The 20,551-nt window shown below is 39.3% G+C and overlaps 2 long non-coding RNA genes across 2 annotated transcripts in view; one reads left to right on the top strand and one right to left on the bottom strand.

Moving 5' to 3' along the window:
* Window positions 1–7,084, bottom strand: part of LOC106148236 — a 12,727-nt gene extending 5,643 nt beyond the window's left edge. Inside the window, exon 1 of the long non-coding RNA XR_001233496.1 lies at window positions 6,936–7,084. This is a non-coding gene — a long non-coding RNA (uncharacterized LOC106148236). The remainder of the gene's footprint in view (window positions 1–6,935) is intronic.
* Window positions 7,085–7,213: 129 nt separating this feature from the next.
* LOC102023911 lies at window positions 7,214–14,123 on the top strand. Its single transcript, XR_001233491.1, has 3 exons — window positions 7,214–7,298; window positions 8,150–8,237; window positions 13,708–14,123. It is a non-coding gene; the product is annotated as an uncharacterized LOC102023911 (long non-coding RNA).
* The last annotated feature ends 6,428 nt before the right edge of the window (window positions 14,124–20,551 follow it).

Here is a 20,551-nt window from a genome sequence, read left to right as displayed (position 1 = left end):
CCACTTTCCTGACATTAGGACAAAATATCTGACACTCATCATTGAAAATAGGAGAGGTTTAATGTGACTCACAGTTCTAGGAGATTCAGTCCATGATGGATGGCTGCAAGGGAGAAATATGGTGGAAAGATATGGTAGAAGAGAGATGTTCAGGTCACAGTAGCTGGGGAACAGTGCGGAGAGAAACAGAGCAGCCACCAGATATTGTACCCAAGGCCACACATTCGTGACCTACCCGGAAGTGCTTCACTAATCTCATGGATATTTCTTAACCCAGTCAAGTTGACACATCACAGTCAATGGTAAAAAGTAGCATCAGTAATTTGGTAGTTGTCAGGATGCTTGAAAGTTTTTCTCTGAAAAATGGTTGTTCACTCACATTTTCCAAGGCTTCACTTCCAAAGTCCACATCTTGCCATGATGGAAGCAAAGCCACTGACAACAACATCTCCATGTTTATCCACCAAAAAAAACAAATTTTCTGGCTTTGAAAAATTATTTGCACAATAATACCCATCAATCCTCCCAAATTTTTTATATCAAAACATTTTAATATGGGACTATGCAAAAACCTCATTTATTTTTTTAAATTAATGGCCTGCATTAAATTTACTGGAGCAAAACTATATTCTAAATTATCTTCCATAAGTAGGTCTATAATTCAGCAGGGTAAAATAGACTCTGAACATATTGTATATGAACAATTAATAAGCACTTTAGCTAATAATGGTTGGCCTACAAACTATTATCTAGTTTATGCTGAAAAAACAAAGAGCTCCTAAGCAGTTAATTCAAGAATGACAAATAAGAAGACTTTTGTTCCACAGGGGAATAAACTTAGTATCACCATCCATGAGTTGATCTTATCCTCCAAAGTGGAAAAGGGACAGCCAGTTATAAAATCTGAGAAATCTTCCAAATCCCTACTCTGAAAAAGATTATGAATATAAAGCATTCCTCCCTGTGCAGTAGTATTTCTAAATAACATCTCTGGCTTCAAATATGTTGACATGACATAAGTCAGATAGATGAAATAGGTAAAACTTGATTTGGTCAATTAGCAGAGAGCTTTCCTAGTCACACTACGCTGATTATTTGCTCTTCTCTATTTTCCCATACTGCCGCACCTGGGTGTATTGACTGTAATTGAGCTTTTGTTTTTACTGATTGATGGACCATCAGAAGCTCTTTCATATCTTTAAATTTTTAATGAGACTTAAATTTATACAGATGAAGTGAATAAGAACAGATGCCAATTTGAGAAACCAACCACCAGAAATGAAAAGAAAACAGACTGGGTGGGAATATGGCTTGCACTGCTATCCTCTAAGACCTCGTGATGTAGAAACTCCCCCAGCGCTTGCTTGAATTCTCCCTTTGGCTTCATTTCTCCAAGCTACTGGCACATGTCACCCTTTCAACCACCTTTGCTCAAAGATCTCATCTCAGTGCAACAACCATCTGTCAGCTCTACTCCTTAGTTTGTGCCAACCCAGTGCTACCCGGAAAATCTCCTTTGCTGCCATTGAAACATGTAAAGGACTCTCAGTTTTGACATGACTTGGGTTTCTCTTTTAGGCTCTATAACAATCTCTTTTACAATAAGAAACTGCCCCCAACATTTATATTTACTCCTAATTCCAGATTATAGATCCCTGCTGAGGAATCCTATCTATATATGTATCCTGGAATCTATCACTTGCACAAACACACATAGACATTCATATGCATTCATTTTCCAGATGTACTTGTGCTAGAACCAATTTAAGCACCCTCTGAATCCTGCATTCCACCTCCAGTTGCTATCTCCCAGCTGTGATCTCTGTGACTTCTCTGTTTGCTGAAAGCAGCTCTTTCAGTAGTAAAGCCAAAGAACCCTTCCTGCACAACACCAACAGACAAGGAGAGACCCTAGCTTTCCAGGAACCTTCCTGAAGGCCTCCATAACACAATCTAAAATGTACCATGGAGTAATTCCTTTGATTTAGGTCAGTAGAATGCAGAAAGAAGGGAAGAGCTAACAGATACATGCCTCCATCTCTGCAGTAGATTCCTCCAAGACACCATGCTCCATAGAGTCTCTCTGGAGACAATCTGTATGATGAGTTCTGATTGTTGCCTTACCAATAAAATCCTTCAATTTTATTCTTCATCTTCCCTGCCTCCTTTACAATTTCCTCTCATCCTTCATTCTCTGAGATTACACTTTTCAACACAGCCTTAGTTTTATCTTTTGTTTCTAAGGATCTATGTAAAAATAGTGGAAAATGAATTAAATCATGCTTTAAATGGAGAAACATTTTGCTTTCATAATTCACCTAGTAGAACTACTCAGTCCTTGAATGTTCCTTTTATCATGGTCATTCACTTAGATGTAGCTGAACATGTAACAAAAACTTCATCACCCCCATTTAAATATCAAATGGTCCTCCTGAGACCTAAAAGGGTTAATGAGCTATTTTAGTGCTTAATTATGCTGTGCTTTGGTGGGTATACTGAAAAAATGAGGTATCTAGTCTGAATCACCAAAGTGCCTTTTAAACTGTATAAATGCATCAAGTCAAGTGATTCCCTAGTCCCCTTGTGCCTTGTGTATGTGGAAAGGTAAACCATGACATATTTCACATGATATTAGACAAAAGACTGAGAAGAAATCATGACCTATTCATATCAATTGACAAAAATATATTGGTTTATTCCAGTTCAGTCACATAAACACAGTTCTGCTCCTTCTAACTGGTTGAGACTATGGCAGGGAGAAGAGGAAAGAAAACTATACCATGGTCAATTGTTTTCCTTATTTCAGGCAGCCTTTTTCTTAATGTTTAATGTCCTTATTTTAACCACTAAATGAAGGACAATTTTAGTTTTTCATGGTTCCTTTCATTTATAAATGTGTGTTCTGATCTCAACATTTCAAAGTCACATTTTACCAATATAATACATATGTTTAGTCATCAACAATTGTTTTTCTAAGCTTCATTAATATCTCTGAATCTGAATAAAGGAGGAGTTTCATAGAGGGAGTTAAAAGGAGGTTCTGTAATATTCGCAATCAAATCAAGATTGAATCTGTTAGAGCTGATGTCACTTCATACTGTTGGATTGATGTTCATGAGGATTTGACAACACATTTCTCCTTTTATGTTGTATTGAATTGTTCTTTAAATTATGGAATTAACTGCTCAAAAATGAAAACTTTTGAGATGCAGTATTCCTGAATCAAATGCTGTAAGATGAAGTAGCTTTGCTGTTATGTCTGTCAAACCCTTCTAGCTATACTTCACATTTGGCGCTTTTATATTTGTTCTTCTATTTCTATTTTGTTAAATAAAATGTTGGGACATATACCAAGAAACACAGATTGTCCATAGCAGCATGAGACTTGGGCTGTGGTTGGAAATACTTTAAATTAAACATTACATGAACACTGAAGAAGTTTCCAACTTCCCGATTTAACTTGTGTATAAATTATGCCCCCCTCAAAGAAACAGAAAATGTAATACAGGAATATTACACTACGGCATCTAAAAATCTAAATATATGATTGATTGGTAGATAGAGCTATTTTTAACTATAAATTACACTGAAAAGAATAAATATATCGTCATTTTTAACAAGATGTTTATTAAATCTCACCATCATAAAGTAAAAAATATGGAAAAGACCCTAGAATATAAATAATGTTTGAAAAAAAATCTTACTTCAAATGTAAATTATGCTTTTGAAAGTAATTCGAACCTAAAGCATGCATCCTATGATCAGGTGAAGAATGCCCACTGATGTCAATAATTCTGCAAATTTTTTTAACTGAGCAACTTGAAGTCTTCCTTTTATTCCACAGTTCTGCAAAATGCTGTGTTGCTTATCAAGTTTTAAAATAACTGCTTCCGTGTCCACATTTTGGCAGTCATAAACTATGGCGTGACTAGAACTTTGCTCATGTTACTTTGGATTCACAGGCTGTGTCTAAATGCAGCCTCTGAATTGGATTGCTGCACTCAAAAGCTAGCCAAATTGGTTGCAGAGATCTTCATCAAATGTTAAGATATCAAAAACATCCAATTATTAAAGCCTTTTTAAATCTATAGACCCAGACATAGTCTAGGCCAAGGTCCAACATATGCCACAGAATGACAGAAGATATTTGGAGGCTGATGTAACTCTTGGAATTGGTAACAGCTAACACTGATTGGAGGATGGCAGAGAGTAGAAGTTTTAAAAACCAGTCCTGACCTAATCACATATAGGGTTACCAGAAAACTTTCCTAAAAAGAATGATTTCCAGGCTAGTTGTGGTTCTCTCTATAACCGTAAGACACTAGAAGAGAAAACAGTAGATATACCAATTTAAAAAGTAATGAATAATTCTATGTATGTCCATTAATTTAAAGACTGAATCAGTGACATATTTCTAGAAACCAATAACTTAGCAGAACACACTCAGAAAGACGGTAATGACACAAATAGTTTCCTAAGCGTAATGATCATTGAGGTAGAGTTTAAAATCTCCCCACAAAGTAAACAATGGATGTAGACAATTTTACAAGTAATTTTTACAGACAGCTGGGGACAAATTGCAATCTTCTACAAGATTAATACAGAAGGTATAGAAAAATCAGGAGAAAGAATACCTAATTGCATGTGATTATATTAAACCATTGTATCAAAACCAAACAAGGACATTATGACAAAAGAAAATTACAGTTCATGCACATAAATTCAAAAATCCCACACAAAATATTAATATACTATCATCACTTAGGTTTCTATCAACAATGCAGTTTGAACTTGTGGCTTCAGCTTCAACATGAAAAAGCTTCAACATGCCATACCACTAGAAAAAGCTGGACAAACTAAAAATAGAATTTTTTCTTGTTGCCTATTAGATAATGGAGATTTCAAGACAAATTGCAAATCCAAACCCAAAGGAAAGATATACATATCCAGAAAGACAGGGAAATCCAGAAACTGCTTAGCTAGAACAAAGGTTGTTAAAGCCATGACCTATAGTAGGGACAATTAAATGATGATTTTAGCAATTGCCAATGACTGGATATGGATTAACATGAGAGTGAGAAACCCTTTGGCCCTAGATTTTAATCAGCTTTCCCTCCAGGAATCACAAAAGGTTCTAAGGTTACAAACCTGAGAGTTTCCCTTGTGGTTCTGGCAAACAGAGTGGAAGACCAAGTCTTTGTAAAATACGTACAGAGACATCTCTGTTGAAAAAAAAAAGGGGCCCACCATCCAGGGCATAGGACCTTATCGTAGCAAAATTCAGAAACATTATCCCTGATGAAGAAAAAAATTTCTCCCCACTGCAGCCCTCTCCAGGTTTCCTTTCTTACTCAAGGGCAAAGAAAAACTAGTGAGCAGAAGACAGGGCTTCCAGGAAATTGATGTGAAACATTGCAACCAGGAAAAGGACTAAGAAAGCAACAGAAGCAAACCACTGGAGCGTGGAAACCCTTGTGAAGACCATAGATGTCTAAAAGACACAAACACAGACCCTCTAAAATGACAAGATTTAGTCAGAAGATTATAAAATGTACCTTCTGTCTAGTCCACATCGCCACACCAACAGAGCTTCAATACCATAACAGTGGATTAGAGCTAAAAGAGCACCAAGACACAGGCTCTCTGAGGAGCAGTATATAAAGAAGCTCCCAAAGTGAAAAGGGAGAACAGAAACAAGGATGGTAGAAGAAGCTGAAGCCACAGGAAACACAGCTATGACAATCATAAGCACAAGTCTAATCCTAGCAAGATTAACATAAATCTTCATACTATTACCTGGTATGATATGACTGTCTTTAAAAAGAAGTCACATGCATGACAAAGGGAGGAAAAAGTCTCAAGATGAAGAAGCAAAGAAATCATCACAGTGTGACCCAGTATGACAGTATGACATGGATGCTGGAATTTCTGACATGCCTTTAAAATAATCCTGATTAATATGTGTGATGGTTAAGCTGAACTGTCAACTTGATGGACTTGTGAGCTACCTTGTGGATTAGTAAAACACACCCCTAGGTGTATCAACACGGGTTGCAGAAGCATGACCTTGGGTACTGTATCTAGTCACTGGCTTCTCCCTCTGGTGCTGCCCCCTTGCTCTGTTTCCAGAAGATTTACTCGACCACACCTTTCCACTCTGATGTTTCTGCTTTGAAGCCACCTGACCATGGACTGAACCCCCTGAAATTGAAGACCACATGAACTTCTCCTTTAAACTGCAGATATCTGGTATGTTTTCCAGCAACAGGAAAATATAGACTAATAGGCCAAATACATTGACTAATACAGAAGATTAGTGCAAGACAGATGGGGATATGCTGTGACTATACTTGACCACGTGATTTCAAAGCTTTGGAACTAGTTTACGAGAGGAATTTGGAAAACTTTGAAGACACAGACTGTAGCAGCCCTAAACTGCTGAAATCAGAGCCCGATGGGTGATTCTTATCAGATGGCAAAAGACCAGAAGTCTAATACAATTGCATAAAGTAAAAATCAGGCTCATGAGGTTTTAGCTGGGAATGAGGACACCATTGGAAAGTAAACTAGAGGTCACACATTTACTCTCTGGCAAAAAATAAAAAATTGTGCACACTATTCCCATGTCCTAAGACTTCAGAACAGGCTGAGTTTAAGAGTAGTGCACTAGTGATCTAACATAGGAAATTTCAAGGCAGCCCAACATTCAAGCTATGGCATGAGTACTACTATTTTAGGCAGATTTATAGTGAGAAATGGAAGCAAAAAGCAAGGCAAAAAGATTTAACACACATAAATGTTGGCTTATAAAGAATAATATGTGAAATTGAGGCCAAAGGAGTTACAGTTGCTGAGCTCAGTGCCATTAAAATTAAATCAAGTATTTTAAACTGGAACAAGAATAAGACACATCTCAGGAATCATTAGGACCTCACCTATTTCAGGGTACAAAAGTATAAACTTTCATTGGAGAAGGAAACTTCTGGGGCCCATCTTTAAAAAGAGCCTCTTAGGAAATTCATTCTCTGGGATTCATTTCACTGTGTTCTGCCGTCCAGGCACTGAGAAGTTGCTGCAGCCATGGTCCAAGGGGCCCGGGCTACTGCTTTCAGTGACAGCAGATTTTGGCATTGTCTACATAATAGTAGTTGTTCAGTTGTAAAGAATGCAATATTTGTGATGTCACAGAGGCTTCCACCTAAATTTTAAAGTAATGCCAGGGAGGCCAGGCCATTGCCTAAATTTTAAAGTAATGCCAGGGAGGCCAGGCCATTGAGAGGAGGTTTGTAAAGCTATGGGTATGTACCCAAATATTCCAGGGAGACCTTAGTATGTTGAAATGCCAGGAATATAGAATGTTTGCCAAGGGAAGCCACAGACAGTGAGCAAAGCCAGTCCAAGGGAGAAAATATTTGGACTATAATCATCAAGATCATAGAAGTGGGGCCGTTAGGCTCTTTGGAACTCATGTCTCACCATCACGTATGCCAAGTGCCAGATATGGAGCCACAGAGATTTATGTTTTCCTTGCTAGGTTTTGACTTAGTTTACTTCTATTCTGTTCTATCCCTTTATTCTTTCCTCCTGGAATGAAAAGTATTACCTTGTACCATTGTATATTAGGGTATTACAAATCATCATTTGAATTTTGCAGAGATTCACAGCTATGAGTTTGTCTTGAGTCTCAGAAGAGACTTTGGTCTTGGACTTCTGAGCAGTACTGAAACTACTGAGACTTAGGAGAACGGATTATTGTATTTTCAGTTGTACTAGGATAGTTCTGTTATGTTAGGTAGAATTAACTTATTATGTTTATTTGAAGATAAGGTATGATTTAAGATGTTTTGGGTATCAAGTAGAAAAGAGGTGGACTGTTAAATTAAGCTGTGCTGTCAATTTGATTTACTTGTGAGTAAATCTCACTTTTGGGTGGATCTGGGAGGGTCATGGAGGTTTGGTACTATATATGGTCCCTGGCCCCTTCTTCTCTGGCACTATTCCCCTGGTCTGTCTCCTAGCTGCCAAGAACTAAGCAGCCTTACTTTACCATAACCTTCCTGTATGGTGGTTCTTCCTTGAAACTCACCAACCATGGACTCAATGTTCTGAAATCATGAACCAAATAAGCCTCTCCCCCTTTAAATTGCAGGTTTCAAGTATTTTGCCCAGCAATGAGAAAGCTATCTAATACAATGTGTCAAGCAGAAATGGAAAAAGCAGAAACTATGAAAATTCAGGTAAGTAATATAAGCAAAGAGATGGAAACTTTAGAAAAGAATCTGAAGGAAAGGCTAGAAATTACAAACATGGTAAAAGAAACAAAGGATACCTGTGATAATCTTATTAATAGATTTGACATGGGTAAGAAAAGAATCCTAACCTTGAGAAAAGAAGGCAAGAGAATATTCTCAAATTTAAGTGAAAAAAACTATGAAAACTTATAAGAACATCTAAGAACTGATGAAAAATTTCATAAGATGTTATTAATATATACAAATATGTTAATAATGGGTATGTATTAATAATATTAATATTATAGTTATGTATTAATATAGTATCCTAAAAGAGTTTTGTTTACTCCATAAAAGAATTCAAACAGTCGTGTAGGCAGTAGGGGCCATTGAAGAATTTCAGAGAAGAGTAATGTGATTTCACTTGTACTTTGGAAAGATTTGCCTGATATGAAAGTAGATGAGTGAATAAATGGGGATTAGACTAAAACTAGGGAAATAAGTACAGCAATGAAGGAATCTAGGCATGCCTACTGTCAGCTTTAGTCAAAAGAGCACTGCAGGAAGTAGAGCAGAGGGAAAGGAGGGAACATAGTAGGAGATAAGAAAGAGTTGAAATCCACAGTCTTCAATGACTGTGACTGCAAAGAAAAAGGCAGAGGATGACAACCACAATGAGTTCATTTCTGAATGACAAGTTTGAATGATGAAGTAACACCCAGGTAGAGATGCTCAGTAGATATGGAAGGCATCAGGAATAGGAAAAGAACAAAAAACAGTAGTTTTGATAATAAAGTAATAAATTCAAAGCACACTTAGGCATTGATAGGAGATGTTTGGTGTCAATTATTATGATAGTCAGCAGCATTTCCTGGAACATGTGCTGCCCAAAAAAATTCCAAAATTAAATTATTGCTAAACTTTAGTCTTTTAATGAAAAATAAAATCACATTTACTGGTGTCAAAATATTAAGGTCTAAGTAAACTCAGGTAGCCCAAATTAGGAAATATATTCTTTTTAAATTTAAATTATCATGCTTATCCTTCCTGACTCCAATAAATATTTCTCTGAATCTTTTATTTGTATGTAGAATGCATATAAAACAAACTCTTAGAGTGGGCAATCTAGGGTCACTCAATATACATTTCTCCTTGGAAACCAGGACAATCCAAACAATAGCAACAGTAGCCCCATATGTCATGGAAAATTCACTCTAATATGGCAGGGCCAATGAAAATAACCCTACAGTGGTATCAAGGCCACCTCAGATCCTTCCATAAACCTCTGATGAACTATAATAATAAGGATCAAAGAAACACTGAAAGCAACTTCAGCCTTCCAGACTTCAGAGTATCATAGAGGAAATCGTTCGGCCTTGGTGACCAGAGAAAGTTTATCCATTTCTTCTCATCTGAATAAACTATGTAACTCAATAAATGCTACTAAGATCATGAAAACACTACCAAAGTTTCAAAAATGGGGGTTTCACACTTACACAAAACAATCACAGAACTGAGATGGAAAGATTTGGGGTTTTCTTGCTTTGGTTTTTTCCATGTCTCAAAAAAGCAACATGTTTTTAAATATCATAGGTAATTTCCTTGGTCTCCTTTGACATTAGTCATCATCTTTCTAATTCCCCAACTTCTGTCTGTTTTCAAAATTTGCACTTGTCATGTATCTCTGTATTATGTCCTCTAAAATGTGGCCAGAGATGGATAGACTCCAAAACTAGGAAAACCTAAAGATACACCTCTGTAGTTAAACACAGTGCACTGCCTTCCATTTTTCTTACACAGCATTCTATGAAGAAATGTTCAAAACAATTGTACTTTATTTTAGGCAATAAAAATAGCTTTGTGTTTTAAGTTTCTACAAAGTTTGGGGAGAAGGTATTAGATTTTTTTTTTTTACTAGCATTGTTTATGAACACACATCTAACTAAAACTCTGAAGTTTTCCTCCAAAATATTGAAAACCACTTCTTTTCATTTATTTACTTCCCTAAACAATATAATAAATTCAGTTAATTTATAGTTGCTAGCAGGTTTGAGAATTAAGGAACCCAAGCATTGCTCTTTCATTTCTTATGTTTTTCAGAAGGCCTAAGTTTTAATGATATAAGGCTAATTAACAGAAGCTGCCTTTTGAACCAAATACCTATTTTAGCACTTAAGATTAACAGGCATTATATTTATATATTTAGGATGTACACTCCTAAAACAGGAATAAACTATACTCTATGATATTGGATGTTCAAAATAGATATTTAAATTAGTAGTTTTATGGTTTTGCATACTTTCTCATGTATAATTTTAAATAGCATAAATACGCTTAAATGGCTTTGTTTGGAGGTTAAGCAATCACATGAAAATCTTTTCATTTTCCATGTCCTTAGAGTAACTGAGTGATTCTAATTTTATTCAGTATATTAACCTTTCCTGGAATAATTCTACACCATGCTGATTTTTGTTTTCCATAACTAATTCAGTAATTCTCACCCCTACAATGCTTCTATAAATCAGTATACATAAAGGTCACACCATTTGATGAAAGGCTTATGATTCACTTTCAAAGGCAGGAAAGACTAGACAAATACAGAGAAAAAAGTTGGAGCCAGGAAAATAGCTTTATTCGTAACAATGTCATCAGAGCTATAATGCTATTGCTTCAGGTCTCTACCTATCGCTACCTGTCCATTCTTGGGTTCTTGTTCTGATCTCTTCCCAGAATTTACGGTTGGAACTTAATCTGTTTCTGAGAAAACAGCACCTGAGAACTAAGACTGAATATCAATAGTCACCTCTGTTAATTATCAGGACACCATATCAGTTTTCTATGACTACTATAATGAAGTACCACCAATGAATGGCCTTTAGAATGCCACAGATTTATCATGTTATAATTCTGGGAGTCAGAAGCTCATGGCATCAAAGTCTTGCCTTTGAGGCTGTGTTCTTTCTGGAGGCTGTAAGAGAGAATCTGCTTCCTTGCATGTCCCAGCTCCTTGAAACCATCCCCTTTCTTCTGTCACTGTCCTCCTTTCTTCATCTTCCAAGCCAGCACTATCTGGCTAAGTTCTTGTCATGCTTCCATCTCTCTGCTTTTCTTCTCCAATTCCCTTCTCTAGAATTATAAAATTACTATGAATTTATAAAATTACTATGGGCTCATCTGGATAATACTGAATAATTTCTCCATCTTAAAGTCAGGTAGTTACCAACATTAATCCTCTCTGCAACTCTAAACTACCTTTGTCAATAGCTTAGTCCACTTGAGCAGCTATAACAACATGCCTTAGATAGGGTCACTTATAAACAATATAATTCATTGTTCATAGTTCTGAAAGTCCAAACTCAAGGGTCAGGAATCATCATGACCTAATCACCTACAAAAGATCTCAATTCTTAATACTGTCATCTTGGAGGTAAAGAGTCAGTATATGAAGTGGGGATGGGTGGGGACTGACATTCAGACCATGGCAGCCCTTTGGCCTCACTTACTCACAGGGTCTTGAGATTAAGACATGAACTTTTGGGGGAGCCATTATCGTGCCTACCATATGCAGTAATATCAGCTGTTGCTCCACAGAAATCACAGGACACCTGAATCGGGCACCCTCACAAGCATTAGCAATCACCAGAAAGACGTGTGTCCCCTAAGGGGGGCTTTTAGCAGCCACACAACACCTTTACCATGGATGCCTCAGACTGCTACGTGTTGCTGACTACATGAGAAGGTATAGGGCTTCCTGGAAGCTCACAGAGGATATTCAAGAAGAGCTAGAATGCAGTGCCTGTGTGTCACAGAAGCCTGTGTCCCAGGATTTTGGTTCTGGACATCCACCAGGTCTGCTTTTAGAAGCTACTTATAAACTGAACTCACTTCCTACAGAAAATACGTAAAAGCCCCCTGCATTCATAAAAGTGATGACAAAGCCAAGGTTACAGCTTCTTTCTAACAATAAGATAGAAAATGGGCCCAGAAGAAGTGGAAAATGGGTTCAGGCAACTCACTATACCACACTGGTTATAATGATTTGAGTGTGACCTTCAGAAGTTCATGTGTTAGAAATTTAATCCGCCAAATCACATGTTAATGATATGTGGAGACAAGGCCTCTGTTAAGCAACTGGAATTAGATGAGGTCATAAGGGTGGGGTTCTCATATGGTGCTAGTGGGTTTCTTTATAAGAGAAGGGAGAGTAGAGCTAGCACACTTGCCCTGTCCCACCTATGGCACAGAAAGAAGACTCACCAGAGGCTGAGTAGATATCACCACAATACTCTTGGGTTTCTTGGCCTCTAAACTCATGAGACAAACAAAATTTCTAGTTTTATAACTTATCAGGACTGGGGTATTTTGTTCTATCAATAAAAATTACAGTGACCTTATCTAAGGCCTTAGTTCCCTGGCCTTAGTTCCCAAACTATGAAAGGAACACGTACAGATACACAGACTTGACATTACTGCTGCTCCAAGTCTGTAGGTCTTTGGGCCTAGAAATACCAAGACATTTCTCTGCACCCAGGTTTGTGATGCCTCAGTGCTTTCTGACAAAGCACAAAAATTTACAGCCCTGATCAAGAGAACAGCTACTTTTTGAAGAGGGAGAGGAGGGTTGTGCATGACAGAAGAAAAGAAATAAAGAAATCCAATCACAAACCAAGAAACAAGTGTGATTTTAAATTTCAGAGGAAACATGCAGAAAAGACATAAAAAGAGGAGCAAAGTGAGATGGAAAACAGAACACTATTTTGTAAGTTGATGTTGAGGTGGATAGGCCCAGCATTCTTTCAGTATTGAACTAAAACAGATTACATGAGACTCACTGTAACCAAGTTGAGGCTGACCCACCTGACTCAAATCGCAGCAATGGCTAAGATTGTCCTACTGCCACAAACTCATCCCAGCATTGCAGCATTTAGGATACCAACAATAGCCTTGTATCTCTGCATAAGTCTATCAGGCATTCATCCTTTATTAGGATCCAGTCTTACAGCTGAGAATGATTCTTCTGCCATCTTAGGTCCCATCTGTGCTGGCTCTTACTTTGCTTCCTCTTTTTCCCCATCATTTTCACAGCCAACTTGCTAAAAATTACCCAGAACAACCTGGGACTAAGCAGGGGTCACTCTGGCCACAAAGTACTTGGTCTCTCCATAGAACTGTACTGCCTTCCTTTGCAGAAATTGTTTCTCAGGATTTTGAAAGACATCAGAGTTGGATATCCCTTTGTTCAGAATTCTTTATTTCTCTATCTTATCCTCTCTGCAGTCTCTTTCCTTTTGTAGGTTAAACCACAGTCTGGACATTTATTCTATCATTTACCATATGTATTCAGTAAACTATTTAAGTCCATATATAAAGTACAAACTTAGTTATCAAAGCAGACAATAGAGCATTTTGTCATTCTCTTATTTTCAAAGGTCTATATTCAGATCTATCTCACTTTTTCTTTTGCTTTTTTCTACAGGTGTGAGGCACTATTGCTCCAAAGCTACAAGCATGGAGGCTGAGGGGTAATAATGAGGTGAAAATCAGAACAAGTTTAGCCATAGAAGGTTGAAGAATATTAATAGGTGGCCCAAAGTCTTATTTTTTTACAAAAATGGGAAGTTAGCTGCAGAACCTCAGTACCCTCAAATGTCATTGGGAAGGGATAGAATATATCCTGCCCGCCGCACCCCCCCTTGCTGAAGTATTAATTTGCCCTTTCTCTGCTGTCTCATAAGCATTTATATCAACGTTCACAAGCTTTCAGCTCTGATTTAGGAGGCAGTTCTTCAAAGACAGAGTAAAGATCTTCAATTTCTTCTTCATCCCTGTCCAGCACTCTGCACAAGAGCTGGTGTTCAATAAATGTTTTTGGAACTCAGATATGAGGGATGAGCAAAATGCCTTGAATGAAATATGTTGTTGTTGTTTTTTCTTTTTCCTGGATCCCAGACAGAAAATGCCCATTTGCTGGTCATCGAGCTGGGGACAAGCTCTGCAGGTGATGTGGGCATGTACTCCAGGACCGTACCGCCAAGGACTCTACAGCCTAGAAGGCGCTGCGGTCAGGGTTTCCCTCGCAGGGGCTGAACATCGCACCTCCCACCTCTATCCCCTACCAAGAGGCCAGCAACCGTTCATGTCCTTGTAAGCCTCAAGTGCTTTTCCTCAAAGCTGCATATCTTGTCAAAATTGTTTGCCCACATCACTGCAATCTGTGTTCAGGGAAGCCTGAAACAAGTCCGTGTTTGGAAAGCAATGGAAAGTACAAGAGGTGCTGAAAATCATAAGCCTGGGAAAGCAGTGATTCAGAGAGAAGCTGCTCTTCTCGGTTCTCCCAAATTGAAAAGCACTCGAGGCAGGAGAGCAGCCTCCGCTTCCCTGGGCTGGTGTGCGCTGACCTTACTTGACCTTTTACCTGATGTTTGCATTTGGCCTCCAGCTAGGCCGGGAAACTGCAGCCCCCTCCCAGGACCAAGTTTGCCCCGTGCATCTCTCCCACAAAGTGCACCAGAAGCGGCATGCCGCAGAGAGAGGACCCAAAAAGTCAGGTCAAAGGACTGCTTTACTACAGGGTTAGCACCAATCGGTTATCACAGCCCTGCTTCCTTTCCCAGGGTGCTAATCGGCTCAGTTCTCCTCCTTTACATTTTAACTGCAGGTTAAAGCCACAGGTGATGATAATTAGGTGATTGTTAATTCTTTTCTTTCTCCTGGAAGTCATGATAATCTGAGCAATGGTGATGTCACTGTTGAGAAGGAAAGGGAGGCAGCTAGAAACTATTCAGAGAGGATTTTTTTTTGTGTGTAAAAATGACAACATCCCCAGGGGGAGAAAAACAGGTCTATATACATCCTAGGCTATTTTGAATTAAGTTTTTCCTTTCTTGTTTCCCAGGTAATCTTTATATACTTAAGACCCAGGGAGAAGGGGGAAAAAGCACCATTCGTGCTAAGGGATAGTGAGCTTTCTTAGCTCCAACTGTTCACCTTCAACTATTGACTTGGCAGCTGAATCAAATTCAAATAAAGCTGCAGTGATTTGGTACAATAAAGTGTGCCCCATAATTTAAAGCACTCAAGAGGTGTGGAAAGTTTCCAGGGGCAGCTGACCTCATTTATGTTTCCACTTTGGCTCAGAGTGAGTTGAGTCACTCCTTACTGAGGGACGTACGGTTAAGGCCAGCCCGAAAGGTTTCAGTCAAGGAATGTGCAGTCTTTCACGTTGCTCCTTCATTCCCATAGTTTGTAAAATCCAATCCTTCCTGTAAAACAATGAATCAACATCTCAGCCAAGGTTTAAATAAAAAATTTGTTATAGTTAAGGAAACGCTGCCCTTGATCCCCCTGTGAGCACACTTATCCCATCATTCTTCCCACTTTCTGAAGCAGTTCTGGACAGCCTCTTTCATGAGTGTCTTGGTTACACTGGCATGACTCCTTGATATCCTGAATGGATTCAAAATATTTACCTTCTATGGTCATTTTGACTTTGGGGAACAGCCTGAAGTCACGTGGTACCAGATCCAGTGAATAAGGTGGATGAGGACACGGTATGTTTTTACAAGACTTCCTTTCCATTGGTTGTCACTTCACAGCAGCACTCACCACATTCTTGATCATGCCTTGTCAAGACACTCATGAAGGAGGACTCTCATAACTGCTTCCACAACTTCAGAAGTGGCAAAACCATAGTATGTGCTTGAAGCAAGGAGGGAATATTTGGAGAAAAATTGGTGGTAATGTGTACTATAATAATTTTCTAATTGCATATTCTGGTGGCCTCTTCTATGTGCAATGGGTGATGAATGCTAAGCATATTCTTATTTTAAAATAATTCAAAGATGTGGCAACTAGATACCACCTCACTAGCCACCTCCACCCCATACCATTTATTTTTTGTTTCATTAAGCAATGTGAACTGCAGTATCTTACACTCACAGAATTCTCCATTTTCCCAACATAGTTTTAGATACCTATAGTTAGTTTTATTTTAAACTCCTTAGGGAGGAGCCCTTTATTTACAATAGATACTTCAAATAATATTAAAGAATGAGTAAATGATGAGTGAATGAATAGAATAGAATACATAATGCAAATAAAATCCCACCCACAAATGAGGCTTTCTTGCTAACTCTCTACCTCTTTACCTCGTATTCCCATCATTCTGGGAACACCAAGCTTTGGAGAGCACATAAGGACCTAGGTAAGGATCAACTAAGCTCACAGACCCCTTCCCTCCAAGGCATATTGCCTAGTAAGCATCCATGCTGTAAATGCTCTGAGCACTTGTGTAAGTCTTGCAGTACTTCTGATCTGATATATTGATGATGATGTTTGTGAGCAAATCAATATTTTCCTCTTAATGATTCAACTTGGAAACATTTTCTATTAGTTCTCTCAAGCTCCCAAATCAGTTTCACTGAAGAGTGTCCTGAGAGCTCAAGGCAAACTATTTTTCTCTGTACACCAATATCTTCTTGGTACAATACAAGGCAAGCAAAATAGAAGGCCGAAACAAATTGGATTTTGAGACTGCTATGTGACTGCAACTGTCATTTGGAGCCCTGCATTTTAAATTTCTGTTTTGTTACATACAGTCTTATTGTTATCAACTAGCTATAAAATAAGAAAATATTAACTAAAAATATTAGATTTGCATATTCATTTATATAGGATTTCATTTTAGTGTCTCTTTTTTAAAAAATAAAGTTCAAAAGGCATCGATAGTGAAGGCAACGAGGTCTCTTGGGAACGCAGTGTTTTTAAGCAAGCTGCACACTTCCTTCATTCACAGTCATTCAACAAATATTTCTCAGCACTTGAACAATCACTGGTGCTATTCTAAGTGCTGGGAAAATAGCTGTGAGTAAGGGAAGCAAATTCCTGCCCATGTTCAAGAAAACCAGTATGGGCTATAAAATATTTTTGCTTTATAACTTCTTAAGATAACTATGGTAAGGTTGCCTTGTCCCATATTCTATGGAAGATGTGCAGAGTGAACTTTGTGAGCAAAATATTCCACAAGGGAATTTCCTTATTTATAAAAGACCACATGAATTACAAATGTTACCGATGCTGATGGAAATTTCTTTCTGAGGTGACGTTCCACTATTCCTCTCAAGACCTGGTTTCCATCTTATTCTTCCTTTCCAGGTTGTTGTTGCTTGTGAAGACGTAGTTTTGAGAGGGAAAACCCCATCCAGGGCTTTTTAACCTCATCTTGCAAAAGCCACAGGCAACTACATCCCTATAAACGCTTTTACTCCTCACCCTGTGCTTTGCTACTGGGCAGGTCAGCTGTATGCTGACCACATTCTGGGATCTGATGCTCTCCCACTGGCCAAGGGAGAGCCCCTTTGCCCCCGTCGGTGCTGCATTCTGGAAAAACAAGGTGACCTTTTCAATTCATCTCTGAAGCACACAATTCACAGAGGCTAAACACTGAGTTCAATTCAATCACCCAGCAAACACAAAGTTAGTACCTGTTAGACATAAAAGCAACCCTGGATCCTGTTCTCAAGAAACTTAATAGCATAGTTTACAGAGCCTGTTGAGACACCAGTCATGACCCTATATAATAAAAACCAGAGGAAAAGACCAAAGGCCAGTCTACATGCTGGGGCTTAGCCAAGAGGAGCAGTGGTCTCCAGAAAGGTCTGTGGACCAGAAGGCCTGGGTTCATAGTCCCACACCTTGAGGGTGAGTTCTTTAACCCTGCTGAGCCTCTGACACCATATGTGAGAAATGCAGACAACAAAACCATGCCTCCCTCTCCAGGCTGTTGTGAGAGTTAAGTTAAGGAGAGCATGCAAAGTCAGCACCATGCTCGGCACAAAGCCCACTCCAGATGAGGGCTGTGAGTCCTGGGGTGCATCACGCCAAACCTGGGCACTACAGCTTGGGGTGCTGGCCTACCACTGTTCCTTTATTTCTGCCCACATGGATATCCCCAAACAAACACCGAGAAACACATTAAACAATGCACCAGACGGTAAAAATATTTACGAATAGATCCAAACACTACATTCATACTAAAAGTTTGACATGCTCTTTTTCTGTCACCAGTACCAGTCTATCAATCAGGAAGAGAAATTCATTCAGATTCTCAGTCTATATCAGGGCACAGGCGGCCTTTGTCTGCTTTACAAATTCCCCCAAATTCTTTTCTCAAATGGATGAGACTATAATTCATCTTTAATGTGCAGAAGAATTGTAAGAAATGCAAAAGTCTCTTAGGCGATATAAAATTTGAAAATGCTCCATAAAAAGGACCCACTTAAATGTCTGACTTGTAAAAGTAAATGTCGTTTTAAAATTTCTCATTTGTCACACTCCAGGAGGTGTGTCCCACTCTCTAGGTCTCCGCAAGATCCTCCCCCCAGGAGTGTGGCACTGTGGACGGGAGGTGGCCGACAGGGCTTTGGCTTGTGCACCGCTGGATGGGGCAGATCTGCCCCGCCCAAGGACTCATTTCCATCTCCTTAAGCCAGCTGTTCTAAGAAGATTTGTCCATCTACTGTATTTTATAGTCACCCTGGGAAAGAGTGACAAGCAAGATCATAAGGCCAGGTAGAAAGAGAATACTCGCCACACTCCAGTCTTCTGAGAACTCCCAGTCCAGTCCCCATTCCCTTCACCCTGGCTGGCCTACAGATGCACCAGCAAGGAGGTCCCAGTGCTGCTGATCTTCGACCATGAAACCTGAGATCATCAAAGGGCTGAAATACCTCTGGGAGCTGGACATCAGATTGGCCCACACTTTGGAGCCCTCTGTGGAAACATGCGCCCTTCCGGCCTCAGCCGGCACTCCAGGGGTAATGCATGTCCACAGGGCCGGGATTGCTCCCAGTGCCACTGTGAGCTCAGCCGCCAGGCCGGTTCTCTGGGAATCTCTCACCCTCCATAAGCAGCCTGCTGGCACCGCATGCAGCTCGCCACTCCCAGGTCCACGTCCCACGCTGAGCCCTGTTCACCTAAGTGCTGCCAAAGTTCTTCAAAGTATTTGAATGAAATTCTTCATAAAACAAACATGAAAATCTATTACCAACAGTCACCAAATGCTGGCGCCTTGACAAATGGCCAACCTGCGAGCATCGAGGAAGTGCGCCCTGCTGACTTGCAAAGGAGCTCTTCGCTTCAAGGAGGTGTGCAGTGCACGTGGCAGAGCACACGGCAAACGCGGGACAACGAGGCTGCTGATGGAAGCGGGGAGCCAGGCCCTGTGCTTACAGTGCTGGGGCTCCCTGGAGTTCTCTGAATCTACTATTCAAGACTATTTCAAGTCGGGTTGTGGATGTCGGCTGTGCATGCCCCTGAGCTCCTGCTAGAGCTCCAAAGTGGACAGGCCTTGTCCCACGAGGCTCTCTGCTCCACAGCCTGTCCAGCCAAGCAGTCACAGCACCACGCCGGATATGAAGGGGAAGCAGTTCACTGAGTATCGGATATGTTTATAAAAACAGAACACCCCTTCCGAAAGTACTAGGGAAAGTATAAAAGCCATAAGCTGCACAGGTTAGAATGAGACATCTAACAATAAATATTTTTGGTAATTTGCCCTGAAAGTCTACAAAAACTCTCAAGGGGATTATTTTTTAAGATTTCACATTGTTTTTAATGAAAGCCTCATTTCCCCCACACCAAATCCACCTCTCCATATAATACCTAAATTAATGCCCTTAGCAAGTTTTAAAATCTTTTTTTTTTGTTTGTTTGTTTTTTGTTTTTTTTTTTTCTGGTACCGGGAACCGATCTCATGACCTTGCGCTTGCCAGGCAGGCACTATGCCACCCCAGCCCCTTAAAATCTTTTTGTTTCAGTGCTTTTACTGAACCAAAGAGGAGTCAGGGAATCTTTTATTTCTAGGTTAATTTAAAATCTTGTGACTCACTGGATTATAAATGTAAAATGCATTATATATTTATATAGTCTATAATATATTTCCATACTTTGTGTATGTATATATATTTATCTTCTGAAATTTTTATAGTATGAGCACACTCCCATGTTTTCTATCACCCTTGTGAAAATGTCAGGAAATCCACAAGACTGAGACATAGGATATTCCTTGGTCAAGACTGAGATGAGTTTGCATAGTTTTGCAGAAAATAATCCTAAAATCTCCCCCTGATCCTGCAAGCAGAAGTGTAGTCAGCTCTCAGGCACAGGCCTGTCTCTACAGGGAGGTGCTGTTTTATACTATGTTGATGATTAATATGTAGAGCGCATTTCTAGGATTCATTCTCTTAGCATTCTGTAGTTTCTGCTGGACTGTTCATGCCACAGTATTTTGATAGGCTCTGAGGCTAACAAACATTCCCAGG

The sequence above is a fragment of the Chinchilla lanigera genome, unplaced genomic scaffold, assembly GCF_000276665.1.
Source record: "Chinchilla lanigera isolate Chin_1 unplaced genomic scaffold, ChiLan1.0 scaffold00017, whole genome shotgun sequence".
Lineage (NCBI taxonomy): Eukaryota > Metazoa > Chordata > Mammalia > Rodentia > Chinchillidae > Chinchilla > Chinchilla lanigera.
The sequence above is the reverse complement of the archived record's forward strand: the minus strand, read 5'-3'. Positions and strand labels throughout refer to the sequence as shown.